Source organism: Accipiter gentilis, chromosome 22 (assembly GCF_929443795.1).
Source record: "Accipiter gentilis chromosome 22, bAccGen1.1, whole genome shotgun sequence".
NCBI lineage: Eukaryota > Metazoa > Chordata > Aves > Accipitriformes > Accipitridae > Astur > Astur gentilis.
In genome coordinates, this window is record NC_064901.1 from 11,900,336 (window position 1) to 11,919,978 (window position 19,643).

Genomic DNA, 19,643 nt, shown 5'->3' on the forward strand with positions numbered 1-19,643 from the left:
CTGCTCAGTTTGGGCTCATCGGATTTGTATTTGAAGAGCTACGTAACCAGGCGGGTGCGAGGACGGCGGTGGGCATCCTCGGTGCGGGGTGGGCCGGGACAGATAACGGCATTCCCCACCTTCAGAGAATTCTTCCTTAGGGCGAAAGGTCACCCTTCACAGATGTCTCCAGCAGACACTCAGTTGTCAAAAGGTTGCATCATGCGATTCATGCAGTCACTGCTAACAATGCACTGTTCTCATCCAGATACGTAAACACGTTGCACTTCTAAATAATTTCCTTGTTAAGGACAACTTGTTTTTTCCCCTGAGTTTTGTTCGGTTATCAAAAAAAAAAAAGGAAGGAACACTGAGGAAAAAAACCAGTCTGATCCCTCCCTTCATCAATTCATGTCTTAAGTATTCTGTTTTCCTTTTCTGTCAGGCTATTCAGCACAAGAAGATGCTTCTGGTTTATTCCCCCCAAAAAGGAGAAATAAAACCACCATATCCCAAAATGTATAACAGAAAGCATATCGTTTGGAGGCAAAAAAAGCGCACATTTGGTGAAATGGAAGATAGTAATCTTTTTGTCACAAAAGTTACGCAGCCAGAAAAATTCAATGAAGAAAATTCTGTTCGGTTTAATATAGCCTATTCTAATTTCTTCCACTTAAAAGAAATGAACAAACATGCACTCTGTGTGAACAAGTGCAAAAAGGAAAAAGATGTGTGTTCACGTGTTTGTTACAAATTCACATTTGCCAGTTGCAGAAAGTTTATTTCTCAGGGAGCACTTCAGAAATAATAGGTACTAGTTGCTACAGTAGCTCAGATTTTTAATTTCCAGTGCCACCAGATGAATGGTATAACAAAGATTTCTTCTTTGTTGAGGACAGTTACTCTAAAGCAGCTTGAAGCTATCACACACAATACAAAACATGTAATTTCATTCTAGAATGGATTCAAACAAGCTTATCAGGATTGTTATCTATTTATAAATTATATATTTAACAGTAAAGTAAGACAGACATGGCTGGAATGTTACACATGGGGAAACACGATTAGAGATATGCCAAATTACTCAACCTAATCCCAAGCAATAGAATCTTAAAGGCACTGGGAATTTCTAGAAGAATTAAGCATTATATGTTGTAAAAAGCTCAATTAAATACCCTTAGAAACCAAGCAGAGATTCTTTCAGATCTGCCTGCAATATGTAGTCCTCCCAAATGCAGAATGTTTGCCTCTCCAAACATCCCTTTTCTGCTCATTCCTTTAGCCACTGAGCCTATGGAAAGCACACTTTAAAAAAAAAAAAAAAAAAAATCTTCAGTGCTTTCATGTCTCATATTTCATACACTTGGCCATCTTGAATTAATAGGAGTCAATGAAGATACACATTCTTAAAAACGGCTGCAGCTTCGTTGGTCTAATCTATGAACTTTAAAGACCTTCGTTTTATGAGCTTTCCTCAGGGTAGGTATTTCAGCGTTCTAAAAACAGGGTTATGGACTGTTAAGTTAAGCACATGTTCTGCATCAACATTTTAGTTTCAGCAGGTTATTTGGTGCCAAGTTTGCCAGTTAGTATCATCAATCCTGAAATATGTGCTTATTTGTTTTAACAGGTGTTTTGAGAACAGCACAGGACAGGAGAAAAGCACTGTTAATATATTCATTTAGTATCTACCCTTAATTCTGAAAATCCCCTTACCCTTCCCCCTGAAACATGATAAAATTTCACCTCAGGTGTTTAAGATGCAAAGAAAGGGAGTTGAAAAGGAGTGCAGATGAGTATTTCTATTATTTCACCAGTCTGACGATTTGTCTGCTCATTTCTATTGTACATTATTTCTCATCTAGTAATCACAGAACTGCATTTACATACGGTATGACCCATCTACTTACAGAAAACTGCCTTTTATTGTGCAGCTGATGTTAACTGTAGAAGAAATAAGCAAGGCTGAAGCAAAAAAACCCAATACCCCAAGACCCAAGACCCAATAACCTGAAACATAACCAGGGACTTTCACTCAGTCTGTTCTTCTGAAGACCATTTGTTAGCATTTGCATCAGAGCACATACAGGGAGAAGAAATGAAAACCTTCTAAAAACAAAATTGGCTTACCCATATCAGTCGTTCCACAGTACCAAAATAACAGTTTGCTCTTAAAAATGAATAGCAGCAAAACATAACAATAAGATTTACACACACACACTGCTGTCACATTTGTGGGTCAGTTGAGATGGTGCATCACAATTTTCACAAAATCCACACGCACAGATACACACTTCTTGCAGGTGTTATCTCAGACTTGGTCTGCTGAGAAGCGAAGTGAATCCCCGCAGCGACGTTTGAAGGTTTAAAAGCTCAGGTTTTTGTTTCTAAATGCCTATGAAAACATTGCCTATGCTCAGAGGCCTTTTAAAACAAAACCAAAGCTTTTAAAGCTTCAAAAGCGGTCATGGGAATTTGCTCATCAGGAGGGAATCCTAAATGAAGGCCAAGATTCAGTGGATTCCCCTGGACGCAACAAAAGCCATAGCCTGTCTGCAGATCTACCGTTTCTTATAACAGATGTGGGCTGATTCAAGCAAAACCTGAAAAACCTTTGTCCATGCCCTACATTTTACAAAATCTACTTTTAAAAGGTTTAATCCTCCATAATTATGTCCTACTATTCTCTGCCATACTATAAAAAACCCTCAAAAACCCCACCAAAAAAACCCCTACCTTCATGGATACTTGATGTATCTAAGAGAAAGATCACCCCTCAAAGTCATCAACTTAAAGAAAAAAAAAAGGGGGGGGGGGGGGAGGGAGACAAAAAAAAAAAAAAGCTAAGCTTAGAACTTCTATTGTTACAAACTCAAATATGTACAAGACAGGAAGGAAACCAACTGACAGTTGCTTTTTAATATATGAGAGATGATTTACAGAAGGAAATATTCTAACACCATGTTAAAGGCCTAAACTACTTCAAAAAACTTTTTTTTTTTAAATGTCAATATTTTCTACCTATAGCAGTTCAAAAATAAGGTAAGAAGTTCCTAACAAGTTGTTTAAAGGACTGTTATAAAAAGGCAGCAAGAAAGTAACATTTGAGTAGATCAAGGCTGCCAAATCAGTTATTTAAAGCATAAAAAGCCTGGTGTAAATGAAGTCTTTCTTCTAGAAGTGTGAGATACAGCTTTTAGCTAGTTTTAAGGTAAAGCATGCAAGTAAAAAATCTACAGTTTCACCTGAATTTAACAGCAGCATTCCTGCCCACCACGTAACTGACGTTCTACCTTTTCTTTTGGATACAATAATCTCATCTCATTAATAGAAGTTACACCCTGCTTCCATGAAACAAGACAGACAACTCAAGAACAGCTAATACGCATGGAGAAGGCTTAAGAGGAGAGGGCGATATATGGGGGTTTTGCGCTCAGAAGCAATATCCTTCTCAAAGGATCTAAAATAAAATGCATCATGCTATAACAAACAGCTGCTTGACGGAAGACTTGGAACAGAAGACCAATACATGGATCCTCCACTGGACATCTGGCCGTGCAGGAGTACATCCTGCTCATTACAGCCACAGTTTGAACAAGGATCCTTACGTCCAAGAGCACTACAGTGGCAAGCAAAGCAGGTCCAAGTGAATTGTTCTAGGGTTTCCCTCAGCTGGAGGGTGCTCTCTGCATAGTTTACAAATTACGCGCTAGACAAGTTCTCAGTCTCTTAAGAGCAACCGAACCTTACAAGGAAATTCTGTAAGGAAGCATGTAAAATGTTTATATGTGAATAAACAAGGAAAAAAATGTATATATACACACACACATCCCTACTAAGAACACAAGCGGCTCCTCTGAGCTCATGTAAGGCAGTCATAGAAAATAACATGAGAAACAAACTCAAATCTATATTCTCTGATTATATGAAGACAAATTATATAGAGATAAGATTTTTTTGCAGCACCGGCACACCAACATTGAACCAATTCTGCTTTCAAATATACAGACTGTGCTCCCATCAACTCCAACTGAAGTCAGAATTTGACCTATTGTGTACTTTACATTCACATCAGTGAAGTCGGTAAGAATGCAGAAAATTGCTTTAGAAAGATGTAAAACTCTTTACTAGTTCTAAAATAAAAGGACAGGTTATTTCTTTTAAACAAACCAGATTGATGGCCATTTGGAAGAGCTTAAAGGAGGGTTAATTGGCATACAGTAAACCTGAGTTCTGACAGTGTGGACTTCTAGCTGAAATGACATTCTCTTTGGTGGTCCTAGGACTGTAGGATTAGTTTACAAGAAAGCAGAGAGGGGTTTGAAACCAAACCCTGAATGTCACTGATGAATTACCAGATTAGAAAGGCCTGACTATACGAAACATATTCCTGCCCAAATTCAGATGAGAAAACAAAACAACAAAAAAAGGGGGCAGATCCGTAGCTGAGCCTGAGTTATAGTTTAATAGTATGAAAGAAAGATCTTAAAAAAAAAAAAAAAAATCAATAAAGCCCTTCTTTCATAAAAACTTGCTCACAGACAGAACTTTATGCCAAACTATGCTCAAAGCTGGGAATATGAACTGCTAATAAGATCTAACTCAGGGAAATAATTAGGATAACCAATTCACAGCTAAATGAAAGTGTTTCATCTATCATTGCAGATATGCACTACAGAAGATTTTCTGGAAATGGATAAGATAGGATGAATTTCATTATTCTGAGACAGGAAAAAAAAAAAGAAAGAAGAAAATGAGCACATACACAGTGGTTAGCTATCAACTATGTCTAGCTCAAGTCACTAAAGTAAGTTTATGAACTTCAGAGAAATTACGATTTGTCCCTTAAAACTGAAACAAAACAGTAAAATCTATAAGTAATTAAAATCTGAGAAACATTCAACATTAATAAGATAGTCTTTGTTATGTCTTTTTCAAGTGGAAAACTGCATTGTTACTTCTCCCTTGGACTGAAGTATGAGTACTGCAGTCATCTTTCTCTTTTTTAAATCCTTGCACACGAAAAGGGCAGAAACCCCAAAGCTGTAAATCAGCTGAGATGCTAGCACAGATCAGCCTATCCCTGTTTCCCTAAAATGAAAGACATCTATATGCATTAAGCATTTTGGTAACCTCTAAATAAAAACTAAATTTTTTAATACTTTAAACTTATGGAATCTACCATTTTAAATACTAATGGATAAAACACTGTTGAAGAAAAATAAGACTATTAAAACAAAGTATTAATTAAGTCTAATGCTTCTCATCTAGAAAGAAATCTAAATTTACCACTCAAAAAAAAAAAAATGTTATGAACGAGGAATTTTTTTTGTACTCAAATACACTTTCGCATGGTGACAGATGTTTTGCGCAAAATATATTAAGTATCTGAATTCTCAAAATGAATCTTAACTGCGTGGACTCAGAAGCACATAAAATCTATTCAAAAGTCTAGTGAGTTAAAACAAACAAAACTTAATAGCTTTCTTTTTAAAGAAAATATTTGTAGTATAGGACTAGAATGAAAATGTCAATTGAAAACAAATCCTACAAAGGCTTAGGTGGTCAATATTAACCCTACTGTGGGCCTCTATTTCAATAATGGGACTTCCAGTATACAGGGTTAAGCAATGTATAAGTCTTTGCCAAACTGAGGTCCTACTTTGGTTGTTGTAGGCACTTCTGAAAATGGAAGGTCTATGCCGATGCACGCATAGGATCTTTTCATCCTTTGCCATGTCTTGCCTAAAAATATTTGCCATCTCCATAATACTAGTTATTACATTAAAATCTTCAAAAGGTGGCGAATTATAATTTTGACTTCAGTTTAACACTGAGAAATAAAAATAAAAGGCAGTAATGAAGAAATAATAAAAAGGTGACAGCCTTCTGACAGTAGAGAAGACATAGGGCTTTAATAATTTTCTCAAGGCAGTGAACTGACAGTAAAAGTTACACTCATTGGGTTTTACATGTTCTATGGAGTGAGTATTTTTTTTATTCAAAACCAGCTTTCTTTACAATCTGATTGCCCAGAAATACGATTTTTTTTTTTTTTCCTGATATAAAAACTGTCATCCTCCCTTTCTACTTTTCACAAGAAATTTCTTGATATAAAACATTAGAACACCAAAATAATGCTTGGGCATGAGGTGCATGCACAGCATACACGGTTGTTTTAAACAACTGAATTATGTACCCGGCTGAATGGGAGTCCATGAACACCGAGTAATGTAATCAAGTCAAAATTATTGTTGTCTCACTGAAGCACTCGGGAGCACTGTTTGAGCACCAGGACCTCAGTGTCTTAGGTACTGTACAAATAAAGCAGAAGGACAAACCCTCTCCCTTTTTTTTACTGGCAGAAGCCCAATGTAGCTCCATTGGTTTCACACGTATTAGCAAGGAAGGGCCTGATCCAAAGCTCACCGAAGTCAACCAAAATCTTTCTGTTGATTTAACAGGCTTTGGATTAGTCCCTAAATAAGAACAGATTTTGGCTCAGCTAAAGGATTTCACTTAAGCCCTCTGCTTGTTCAAGCATCTAGTAGGAGCTAAGAGAACACTGTGGTCCTACTGAGTAGGAGGCTGTGTTCATCCTGAACTATCCCCTTTAACAGATGTACAGGGTCAGGAGTCGCACGAAATAGAGAACCGTCAGTAAGTGGTAAATCTGAGGTGGGAGGAATTAGGAAGGAAGCTCTAAGCTGAAAAATTGTGATTTGTGCTATTTAAGCGATGTTCCATCCTCTTTAGGCAGGAGTGTAAAATTAGACAGGGAGTTCATGCGAATTTCCGAATTTTACGCTCGTAAATTATTTAAAACCTTAGCACCAAGTCCTGCAATAAAATTATATGCATGTATTTGTCATATTCACTTCTGCTGGACTTTCTGCAAAGGGGGGTTGCCTGAAATCTAGGTATGACCAGCTTACAGCTGCACGTGGAGAGGCCCAAGGAAAGTTTAAACAAATGTAATTGCTCAAACAAGTGTAGCCACAATAAGCTGGTGGGCATAACTCAAGATTATAAGGAAAAGAGCACTCTTTACTTATTTAAGAATTAAATGCCGGGGTTGTCAAAAAATTTCATGGTACAAATCACATCTTAATAGAGAATTTGCCGAATTCCCCTCTCTCACTTTCACGGCTGCTCCACCAATCCTTGTCAGTTATAGCAAATGCTCTGTTTACACAAGAAAGTAGAAGACCCCGATCCTAGCCTGTGCACGAGGAATGTATAGGGCCAAGGGCGTAGAAGGGTAACCATCCATAAAATAATTTGAGCTCTTTCCACAAGTTACGCGGCCAGCAGTTTAGGACAGCACGCGGTGCAAGTTTGAGCATCTGGAGTTAGCGATGGGACTTCAGACTCAGAGCAGCTGGGAAGTCAGGGGAGCGCAGGGAAACCACGTTGTCTTGCTCTTCCTTGTGCTCGCTACCCCGGCTGTAGGTAGGAATGGGGGCACCAGGGCCATCGGGCCACCTCTGCCACCAGACAACTTCCCTGTGTTTGCTCCGTATGCTGCGGTGGAGATGGCTTCACAAATAACCCAAACACAGCCAAGCTTTGGGGCTCTCGGTGATAAGCCACCCATATGCAACAGTAGAAAATGAAAAATCATTTACTTCCTCCAACTCCACACATACCTGCACACGAGGTGAATTACTATGTTGAGCACAATCGAACAGCAGCAGTCAGATTCCTTAATGTTAATTTTGAGTTTACTGCGTAAGTTTATTCTCTCCAACAGATCTGAAAAAGTGTTAGTATTTCAAGAAATGAACTGAAAGCACAAATTTATTTTTCTTTGAAGCTCACTTTAACATTTAAAAAACACCAGAGGAAAAGTGATTCCAAACTTTCCTGTGCAAATAAAAGCTGGTGTTTGTTATTATTTGTCCTCTGAAATGTAAGGCATGATGAGATTTTTTTCAGAAATATTAGGAAGTATTAGACCTTTATGTCTGTCTTTTCATAGATCTTACGTGTCTTAATGGCAGTACTTTCTATGGGAATTGTCAAAAAATTAGTAGGGTTTTTATGTGTGTTTGTTTTTTAAGATAAGAGAATCATGCTTTGCTTTCATTTATTTGGATGTGTTTGACCCAAAATTTGCATATCTGAAAGCAGCAGTGCCCCTATTATTGCTACTGATTCCGCGCAAGAAGGATCAGGATCTCATACGGATAGTGCCTTCTACTTCTCTCCTCTGAGGAGGAAGAGCTGCTTTTAACCAATTTCCATCCCCTTCCTTCAAACCTTCTCTGGACAGTCTACCACTGACTCATAAACAAAAGACAGGTCTTTCACGAGTACCAGAACTATGATCAAGACACCTAGTTGGTGTATTTTAAAACATTATTCAAAGTTCTGTAGATACTGAAGTTACTAAATCTAGATTGGTATGTTTATTAAGACTAAAAGCAGTAATAAACAGTAAAATAGTTACACAAAACATTATAAATTCTCCCCCTCCCCACAAAATAGATATGCTGTATTTCATAGTTAACAAAAACCCCTCTAAATATGAAGCAGACTATTCATGATACTGCCGCCAGTTCTGATGCCCTAAGCCTTCATTCTTAGCCACCACTGCCTGCGTACACACTGAAAACTCTTAGGCAACAGAGCAGGGGATATGCCAGACCTTCTCATGCCAGGGGGAGAAAAATCAATGTCCATGTTTTAAAGATAGAACTACTGATGTGCAAGGTCACTAAACATCATAACCTGTTCTATTGCTCTGGAGTACTAAGGAAGTCCTAAAGAAAAAAAAAACAAAACAAACAAACAAAAAAAAAAGAAGAAAAAAAAAAAGAACATGAATTTCACAATCTTATCCTAAGCCAACATTACCCTTGGATCCCCAAGACCTAAATATGAACATAGAATCAGGTTCTCCTTGGTCTACATTTACTATGCTTGTTCAGGGGGAGAGAAAGAAATAAAACAAGACAAACACTAAACAAGGAATACACATATATAGCGATACAACAATTTTTTAAACATTGGAAACCACTTTAGACTTCTCGTCGTAATGCAAATATCACTAAAGAACTGGTGATGTGATCCATGTCATCTTTTATTGCTCATTTTATACGTCTTATTAATTAAAAACAATATGAAGTTAAAGATCAGGGCTATTTCATTCACCTTTTTTCACCTTTGATGAAAAGGGCAAGTGTTAAAATAAGCAATACAATTTACAAATGCGGTATATCCAGCGCTGCTTTTGTGAAATTCAGGGAGGCCAATACAAGAATGCACTTGAATCTTCTACATAACCCCGCGTTCCTGGAATACCAGAGCAGTCCACTGACAACAGATGACCATTTCATAACATCCATGCAACGTCTAAGTACTCTTGTGCCCATTGTACAGATGGGGAAGAACGCGCGTCAGAGAGGGCACGTAACTTACACAAGGTCCTACTGGATTCAGTCCTGCACTTGGTTGCTCCTGGGTAGACAGCCATATCCTTACTTCATGGCAACAAACTGAGGAGTTACAGGCAGGCCACCAAAATAACAGATGTCTTCCCAGTGACCATACTTGTTATTTGGATCGTGCCTGCAGCTAGCAGGGTAGTTAAGGTGGCCGTCACTGTTTCCTGGTATCAGCCTATCCTTACAACTATACCGCTTTCTTATAGTTCCTGTAACACTAGAAAGTTGCAAGTCTAAAGTTTCTACGTGTGTTTTCACACGTACATTTTTATTCTTGTAAACACTTTAAAATACTCATTTACATCTTCTACCGCCTGCACAAAGACTTCCACAAGCCGGTAGAAACCACTGGCTAAAATGGTAAGCATTTACTTGAAGATGATATCCTAAATATACAGACACTCATCTGATTTTAAAAATTCGCATAGATGGCTTGATTTTTCCGTGAATGAAAAACGTACCTGAGTGATACAATAGTTTAAGCAAAGAAAGGAGAAGGTAGAAAAGCGAAATTACTCACTTCAGCCTATAGAAAGCTTCGCACAACCTCGACTCCAACTTTCACAACCTCTAGTACCGGTTACTTAAAGGAATCATACAAGTTTGAGAAAGAAGACAGTATGTTTAGACACCAGACCTGGGTTTATTAGTACCCTGCGATCAGTTGCTTAAATGAGAAGTAATTTTATAAATTAAAAGCATTGTTTTACAGTAATTCAAAACCAGACTGGTTTGAAAATTCAGAACTACAAACAAATGCGTCAAATCACCTTAACAGCCAACTACAGACAGCTGTCAGATCTCCTTCACCTGTTCTGCTTCCCCAGATATAAAAGCTGGAGCCATGACAGAGTGGCTAGCTCTCCTCTTTGCAGGCGAAGTAAAGGCAGAAAGACAAAAGGCCCGCGTATTACAATCTGTAGTGCCATAATGCAGTGTTTGATGCTCTAGAGGGCCTTCAACAAGTACTGTACAGCCAAAAATCAATTGAAAATCAGCATGATAACAGAGCATGAGTTGCCCTGTAATAGCCTGAAGCCCCCCAAGGCTATGTGGGTCCCTTTCATCTGCCAGGCTGCACTGGCGCTGGGGGAGCCTGGCCTCCCCCCACCAGCGCTCCGGACGCGTCCGTGCCTTTTACCTGCTGCTTTCCCCTCGCGCAGTAAGGGGAGCTGACAGCCTCTGTGGATCTTTTAAGCTTTCAAAAATGGAATTTGATTTTTCTTGCCATAGGTTTGGAGGCTTTAAGTTCTCTCTCTCTCTCTCTCTCCCTCTCTCTCTCTCCTCTCTTTTTTTTAAATACATTTCTCCTCTAAGTAAACCTGCTGATTTTGGACTGTAAACATCCTCAGCGTGAAGAAGATCCCTCCGATCCTACGTCTGAAGAATACACAGAGGTGATTCCTCTATCACGTTCAACAAAGCGCAACTCAAAAAGTAAAAGAGAAAGAAATACTGTTCAATTCCATGCAAATTGTTATGCGTGCAACCAAGTGGGCCTACAAATATTTCACTCATATGGTAGGTTTAATTTCAATATTTCTTTAATTACTTTCCAACAATGTCTGGTTTCTGTTGAATTTACGCTAGTACTTGGCATTTGGTGCAACCCCCAAAAGATAAGATACATATGTCCCCTATTCGCAGTCTTGGCATTTTTACCTTAACTCAGGCATTGAAGTGATTGGTTTGAAAAATTACCTTGCTGATTAGCTGGGTTTTCGGGTAAATATATAGCGTTAATCCTTAAATTCTGAATATGACATAAGGTATACAAATGTTCTGTCTGACTCAACAGCAACATATCACGGCTTAAGGAGGACATGTACGCTGATCTCTGTGAGCAAAGAAAGAGCTAATTGGGAGTTAGATTCAGTGTGATTATCAGCTTGTTTATGATAAGGGAGTACTCTTCTGAATAGCACTGTAAATTCATCCCTGATTGTGGTGTTAAACCACAGCTCATTTCTCCCCCCCCCCCCCCCTTTTTTTTTTGTTTGGTTAGAAGGAGCTTTAAACTATTTTCAGCAGATGACAGCGTCATGCTTTGATTTTCTTCCGTCTTAAAAAATAAATCAGCCACATGAGCCTGATGTCAAATTTCACTTTCTAATAGGAGAAAGGCACATTATAAGTGTTTACTATAAGAACACATTTGGGTAATTTTTCCCCATGTCATTATGAACATTAGACTGACCCAATTAATATGAAATGTTTCTATGCTGCTGGAACAGACCGTGTTACAGAAAGAGCCATTTGCACAACCTGTTCATGATTATGGGCCATAAGGACACAAAGATGGCATAGACATTTGTGGACCATCTGAATTCTTACAGGGGAAGGGGAAAGAGGGAAAAAAAAAATTATGTTAGCTGACTGTTGTGGGTCATGTTTTTTAATCCAGAGTATTGGACATGTAACACAGCAACAAGAGCTGATCATTTTGTTTAATCACCTTTTGGATCTTTGCCAGATGGTCTCTATTGAGAGCGCTGCAAACAGAGAGAGATGAACTGCGTCTAACATGCCACTAGAGCTTTCCCGTAAATGTCTGAGAACTGAATCCAACAAGAATTTAGTCTCAGAGCAGAAAGGGATACATTTAAAAACTATGTGCATTAACTATACTTTTCCCCATAGAATCCTCACTTGGCATGAATAATTTACCCTCTCTTATGCTAATGGGATCATGAAAGTATCCCTGTGTCTTTAGTGCAGCTATTCTCAGCTTTCAGTAATTACCCCACCCAGTGAAAATAACATGGCTTCTGCAGCTGAACGGCCTACTAGTACCTGGCAATTAGAAAGATCATGGCTGACAGAGGAGCAGTCCAGAGATGGACACACAAGCTCCGGCAGCCTGAGGAGCAGCTTGAAAAATTAAAGGCCTTCCACTGTGAACACTTCCTTAGTTGCTCAGGATCAACGCGGAGAGAGCAGCTCGTGCAAGGGCATTTTTATTTTTTAAGGGTGACGTAGAGGATTCCAACGTACTGTCCGGGCACTCTGATATTAAGAAATAGAGACATTCCTTGGCCATCAACAGTTAAAAGAAAGTTTGTGGTTTGTTTTTAGTTTGTTTTTTTTTTTTTTTTTTAAATTAGTGCCATCTTGTTAAACAAGAGAGAGAATTAAAAAGTCAATTAATGAGTGTCCTTCAGTATCTGACAATTTTATCAGCTACACAAAGGAAAATTCTGTAGTATTTCATTAACAAAAAGTTTTTAAAAACCCATTGCAAAGAACCAGGCTTTGACCTCTGTCCATAGCACTCCATGCTAGGTAGTTCACTATGTAAAAATTATCAGGCTAAAACATCTGGGAAAGAAAGCTATGAAACAGCAGGGAACGTGGCTGGTTTATTGTTTATCTTTTGTTTATGAGGCAGTATTCAAGTTTAATTACTACTCTAAATTAAACTCTAACAGGCATCAGGAGACATCCCTTTACACGACTAAGTTAAAAAAAAAAAAAAAATCCAGAGATTCCAACACTACATCTTTCAAATAAGTTGGCATATATAGGAAGAAATTAGTCAGTCTGTAACAACACAGGAAGACATTCAAGCATTTGCTACTGTATGTTTGAATGTGTTGCATTATGAAGCCATTAATATTGTAATAAACATACAATTATAATTTAGCAAATGGGATGTTATCTAATGTTTGGAGGCAAATTGGGTTAGGCTGAGTATGATCTGAGATGGAAAGAATGGCCTAAGGGGGGAATCCTACCTTTTTCATTTTGAAACACAAATATATAAATATATACATACACACATATACACGTACATATATTTAAAAACACCCAGAAACATGAAGTCAGAGGCAAACCTCTCAACAGTAACAATACCTTAAGTAAAACTGTTTAGTTATTTTCACTGAACCTTCACGTACAAAAGGGAGGAAAGAGTTCACTATGTTTACCATAACAGTAAGTGACCAGTTTTAGATGAACTTAGCTGTAGGAAAAAATAAAAGTTGAAAGCAACTAGCAAAAGATTATTCCAGATGGCATCTGTCATATTGTATTTAGGGTTATTTTAAAGAGATTACTGCCACTATGAAAACATTCCATTGACAGAGTTTTCCTAGGCTGCATTTGAAACCCCAGCACAACATAACTTCAAATATGGAAGTAAATGTTTTCTAATGCATATATAGGTTTTTATCTATACCTAAATATAAAAACCTATGTGGATTAAAAGCTAAGAGTGAGGTGAAAATCTTAAATGCAAGTATAGTATTTTAAATCCCTCCCGCTCCCCCCCTCCCCTGCTTCTAAGCTTTAATTTAATAAAAGGTGAGGAATCGGGCTGAGTTGCCACCAGCCTGATTATTAGAAAACTGAATAGTGAAGCAAAGATTCACTATGAAATTTTAATGCTACTTATTGAAGAGTGGGTAGGGACATAAACATTCATTGACTCCAGCAATCAAACAAAAACTGCAAAAAGATGTATTTGTTCATGCGATAGACAGAAAGAAAAGAAAGGATGGGAGGATACTAAAATGTGACTATATTTAGCTAAGCTGGTTCTGGCATCATTATGGTTAATGTGCATGTGGTGTGCAGTGTGAGCTCAGCAGTTACTGGGCCAACTGTCTCAGTATTTCTGGGAATTCTGCCTATTCACAGTGCAGGGATTGTTCAATTGCTGCAAAATGTACAAAATGAATTTTACAAAAATGAATTGTAAGGAAGGCCCCATTACAACGATTTTACAGCAAAGATGTCAACATCAATTTTTCTTTCATGCATAGCTAATGATTAAAACAGCATATTCCATTTGCCTAAGACAATTTATTTCATATTGGCACATCAAAATATTGAAATACAAAGTTATCTTTACTCTACCCTTATTATTCATTGCTGCTGAACCCACACCATTGTTCAAACCATGAAAAAATAAAGCAAACTTGGCAAGAAATACTTAAAACAAAGGCTCATCAATATTCTCCAATTTGTCAACATCTCAATTACAGCAATGGAAAAAAATGTAAATTTCATGTGCTTTGAACACTAAGGGGTCTATTCTTCTGTCAGTGCACATGCGTAACTCCCATCACCATTAATGGGAATTACTCATACATATCAACACAAGGACGGGCCCCTCAAACTTGAAAGGAAAAGATGAATTAATAAGGGCTACTCTCTTCCTGTATCTTCCTCAGCTGAAAAAAGTCATTGTTCTTTAAGAGTTTTTCATACTTCATACGGTTCACCTTTATGAGAGCTGTGCCTTCTGAAATAATGCATCTCCAGTGAAGCATTATTTATTAGCAAGTTTGATTTTTCACAGTCTGGATGTTTGAGCCTTTCTATTAGGAATTTCCTTTCTTACAAAAGACAGCTCTCTTCCAATAAAACCATACCCTATAGCTTTATAGGTAAAAATACAAAGGAATAAAAATATATTCTGAATCCTTATGATGAATATGAATACTAGCCTCAGCAGGCTTACCTATACATGCAGCACGAGGAAAAAGAACTTGTAGCATTAGCTTTTGGATATTAAACTTCCAAAGACTTTGCATGAATGGGGGGTTTGTTTGGGGTTGTGGGTTTTTATTATTATTATTATTATTATTAACAACAACATATCCCTTTCCTTTTTCTGACTACTGGAGTTTGGTTCAAAGCTTTATGTAGTTTCAGTCGAGTTTCAATACTAGGACAGGCTTCTGGGCATTATGAACTAGTTTTGTAAACACATTTGATGTGTATACCATCATTATTACAAGATGGCGTATAATGAATAAGAAATATACTACTTAATTTTTCCAACATGCATCAATCCACAGATGTAACCTGGGATGAACACATAATTTCAGCTAATGTCTTAGTTGACTTTGCCCTGAACCAGATGATTAGTCTTTGCCACAGAAAGCTATTGTGGACAAATTTGTGGGACAAACATCAAGCTGTCACAAAAGTGTTTCAAAACTACTCTAAGATATTGCCCTAGAGATTAGCCTCAGATATTATTTATAAAGGGGCAGATCTTCATTCAGCACAAGTAGTTCCATCAAAAAAAAAAACAAACCACCAAACCAAAAAAACCACATACTGATGAACTACTCACATGGGTAAAGCAAAGTCGATGTGATGCCCATTTATATTTTTACTGCTGCATAACCTAGAAGTTTCTTGTCTCTGGCTTCTCACTTAACAGTCAAGTTTATCGCCCCAGGCCTAAGCCTAAAAAGATGCTGAACTACCCGAAAGGTCCTGAAGAAACACGGCCTCCATCTGTCTTGGCTGGATCAGGCCCTTTGAGTGACTGAGCTAGGAATATGACAAATCAGGTATACAATCCTGGTATCATAAAATACGAAACCGAAACCATTCCCTGGTGCTTTCCCGTAGACCACATGTTTTTAAATCTTAAAAAGATTTATTTCCCACTTTTCATGCATAATCTGCCATATTCATTATTTGAAATATCCCATAAAGAGATTAAAGAGGAATTAAAGTCTGGGAGCGTCATATCCATCACTGTGGTACAAACTGATGCCGAATTCTAGAAGTCTTTTAGCCTTGTATGTAAAGGCAGTGGCTGTTTTCACTTTGTTTCACAAAGAATAAGGAAAACACAATACCCCAGAAGACTTTCAGATGTGTTTTTTTCCCCTTCAAAGAAAAGGGTGGATGATAAAGCTACACACACCTTTTAATCTTCCACTTAGGGTTTTTACACATATATTCTCTGGCAAAAACCCCAGGGTCTTCTCTCTCCCCTCCCCTTCCCTCAGCCCCTTTCCTGCCATCTCCCTTGCTATAACTCAGCTAACCCAACAGAACCAGTCAGTTTTAAATTTCAGTTGGGACCCCGGTGACCTGTTAATGAATCTACAGAGAGGAGAAAAACTCACAGTGTTGAGTTATGCCTGGTGTTGCTAGCTGACTTGGAGTCAGAAATGCTTGAAGCGTTAACGTAATTGCAAGAATGTGAAAAATGAAGCGTTGGGCTCCTGAGCAAAGCGAAAGGTCAAAGCAAGCCCTACACAAAACAAGTCTCTGGAAGATGGCCTCATTAGACCATTAAATCAGCTTCTTCTTTTTCTCCTTTGTAAGATGTTTAGAGTGTTTTATTTTTATTATTGGATATATTTAACTCTTTGTCTTTCCAGGACAGGGGCAAAGTTGATCAGACCTCCTACATAATTACTAATCTCTGAAATGGTATTACACAGCATTGATCTGCATTTCTGGATCTAAACTGGGATAAAGTCAATAAATGCTTGGTAGATTACAGGTCACTAGTACTTCGGTTTGCTAGATGATCAATACGTTGTATAGCTTAGTTTTCTGTTGAACAAGTGAGGTGACATGTTAAGAACAACACAGACACTCGCCACTAATAAAATTAGGATAATCTTTCAACATTTATTGCCTGAAGGCCCTTTCTTTAACTCTTTCAATGCCTGCATGTTTCTAATAATGCCAAGCATTGACTAGATTAACCCTTTTGATGCACTGTTGTGGAAAGACTTTCCTCCATAAACAGACGAAATGCCTACACCTTTTTTGTTTGGTTCTAACTTTAAGAATTATGGATGGATTCTTCTGTGTAATAAATAGATCTACCTCATGCAGAGAAAGTCTGCAAAAATAACATCACCACTCACCTAAGTCCTTTCCACCCCCACCCCCCAAAAAAAACCAACCCACAAGCTGCACTTCACAGACTTAAGGCAAAAGCAGAGACCCCTGGACAGAGTGCTCCCAAGAGCCAGAAGAGACTGACTCTAGTTTGAATCAATCTCTGCTGCCACCAGGCATCAGTGGAGGAGACCGTAAGTCGCTAATGTAACCCAAGACTCCCTAATGAGCTCCCATTCCCAAGAAATCCGTTGAGGGAAGTGGAATACTTGAAGCAACATTTGTGGAAGGTCTTGACAAAACTGTAGGGAAACCAGGTTGACCCAAATAAGTAACTGCACCAGAATAGCGCATCACCCATCTTGGCATTGCCTGGGACCGACTCACTGCCAGTTCCGGAGTTATAAAGTAAACCCTGCCCCCCTTAAGGAAGCCTAAGGAAAACTCACTACGGGCCTCCCTCTCTCTAGTCTTTCCCAGAGTTGAGAGGGGGAGAGCAATCCAAAGCTGTCTCCAATGGGAATTTTGTCGGTGCTGTAGGATCATACATCTTTCAGCTGCCAGCAGATGAGTGGAATGCTGATTTGCCACTGGACGACTGCTTCCCTTTAAAAGGCCCAACTGAGCACAAAGGAAAGCATACTAGTGGTGCTTTACCCTGCTAGACTGGGCAGCGCTAGTGGCTGATTTGGCCCTTCAGCAGTTGTTCCCCTTCTCCAGACATGAGTGTAACAGGTTTGTTTAAATCATATATATTACCAGAAACCTCAGTCTCCAACAGAAAGTTGGTGTAGTTATCATCAACTACTTTTTCTTACACTTCGCAATATTTCTCAAGCACCTCGAGTTAGGTGACAAGGGATCAGGGACTAGTGAAACGCCAGATCCCTGGATATCAATACAAGGGATTTCTTTACATCAAGCATAGCTCGATGAAGAAACTCTTCTAATTTCTAAGGGGTTGCTGGGACAGAGTGGAGATACGAGCATGAGGAAATTTCTTACCTAGGGGTGGAATGAACACGCTGTGGCAGATGACTCAGAGGAATCATTTTTAAGTATGCAAATGATCATCTGCTACACCAAGTATCTTAGCCACAATATACAACGTAAACATTTGATCAACAGTAAAATCTATGGCCAGCTAAAAGACATAACACGGATTTAGTGCTTAGTGGTCAAGCTCTCCCTTTCATTAGCTGCTGAAGCTGTTATAGTTCACGCTGGGCCTCGTACAGCTCCAATCCAACCACACGGAAAAAAATCCTGCGTGACTCACTTTGGAGTTGGATCACACCCTGTTCCGTGGCTGCTTTCTATCAGCAATAAGATAACAAATGTATAAACAATTCATACAAATAGGAGACAAACCTAAACCACTCTACCAGAAACAAACTTTCCAAGTTCCTAGAACGGCAACGGGTACGACACCGGATCGTGAGACAGACGAGGGGATCTAGCTCTGTGCCAAGCAATGGGCCACGTGAGAGAGGTGAAGTCACGCATCTGCTCTGCCACCTAAGTGTGGCAAATATCATAGTGGGCAGTGGCCCGTGGCGCAAGGCTAGTCACGGCAGCTCTAGCCTGAAGGCTGCTCCCCTCTCCAGTTTTGGGATTCCGCATGGCTGGTTGGATGGCAGACCTGTCAGTTGGCTCTGTTGGGTATGTGTAACCCCTATGTGGGGGAAACACAGTGCCAAAATGCTGCAGATGCATGAGATAGAGGGAGCATGTCATAAGACATTATAAAGGCAAGGTCTCACTCACTAGCTGAGGCTTACCATGTTTACAAAGAAAAAAAAGAATGGAGCCCACCTTAAACTTTGGTCTTAAAAAAAAAAATAATAAATAAATCTATTCTGCATCAAGATCCAAGAGTGACTGCAGACCATCTTTACCCAACTTTTAGCACTGGAGGCTTGACTCTTATACCTTCTGGAGTCACTTATACTTCTAATGAGCAAGTGTAAAACACTATCATATCAGAATGACAGCCTTTGACACTCGCTCAGCATGGATGCAGATGACCACACAGAAGGTGCAATGCAGTAGGAAATAAAACAAAAACCCCTGAAATAATAATCAAACCTCCTCAACCCTTGAGAAGGCTTCACTGTATAGATCCAGCAGAGGTTTTGCAGTTCAGGTGTATCTCTATTTACCATTATGAATTCAGATTTTCAGAAGCAGAAACAAGTCTGTACAAGCAAACATTGTAGGAAACATTTTTCTGTCCGGTTTGGTTTTGCTTCTACTTTACGTAACGTAGCAGCTTCGTAACTTCATGCAGGAGTCTCTTCCCCAGCTAAAACTACAGGTTAATTTCTCCATCTATAACCCAGCTCAAACAACTGCATCACAGCTGGAGAGTATGTCTGTCATTGTATTTACTTACACCACAAAAAAATAAACTGTAGATAACCAAATTTGTAAAGGAATTGGCAGAACTAATCAATTGTTATTACAAAGCTTGTTTGAAGATTAGATATTTCACTTTGAAATAATAATAAAATGCAGTTAAGTGGGTTAGGAAAAAGGAAATACCGTCTCCCTAAGTTACAGCTGATTATACTGCAAGTCTGCCACTCCATGTTTACTCTAAGGCAGATG

At 38.7% G+C, this 19,643-nt stretch overlaps 1 protein-coding gene across 7 annotated transcripts in view; it reads right to left on the reverse strand.

Moving 5' to 3' along the window:
- The window catches only part of MEIS2 (Meis homeobox 2), a 174,533-nt gene that overhangs the window by 138,160 nt on the left and 16,730 nt on the right, over positions 1-19,643 (reverse strand). The gene's annotated exons all lie outside the window — the stretch shown is intronic.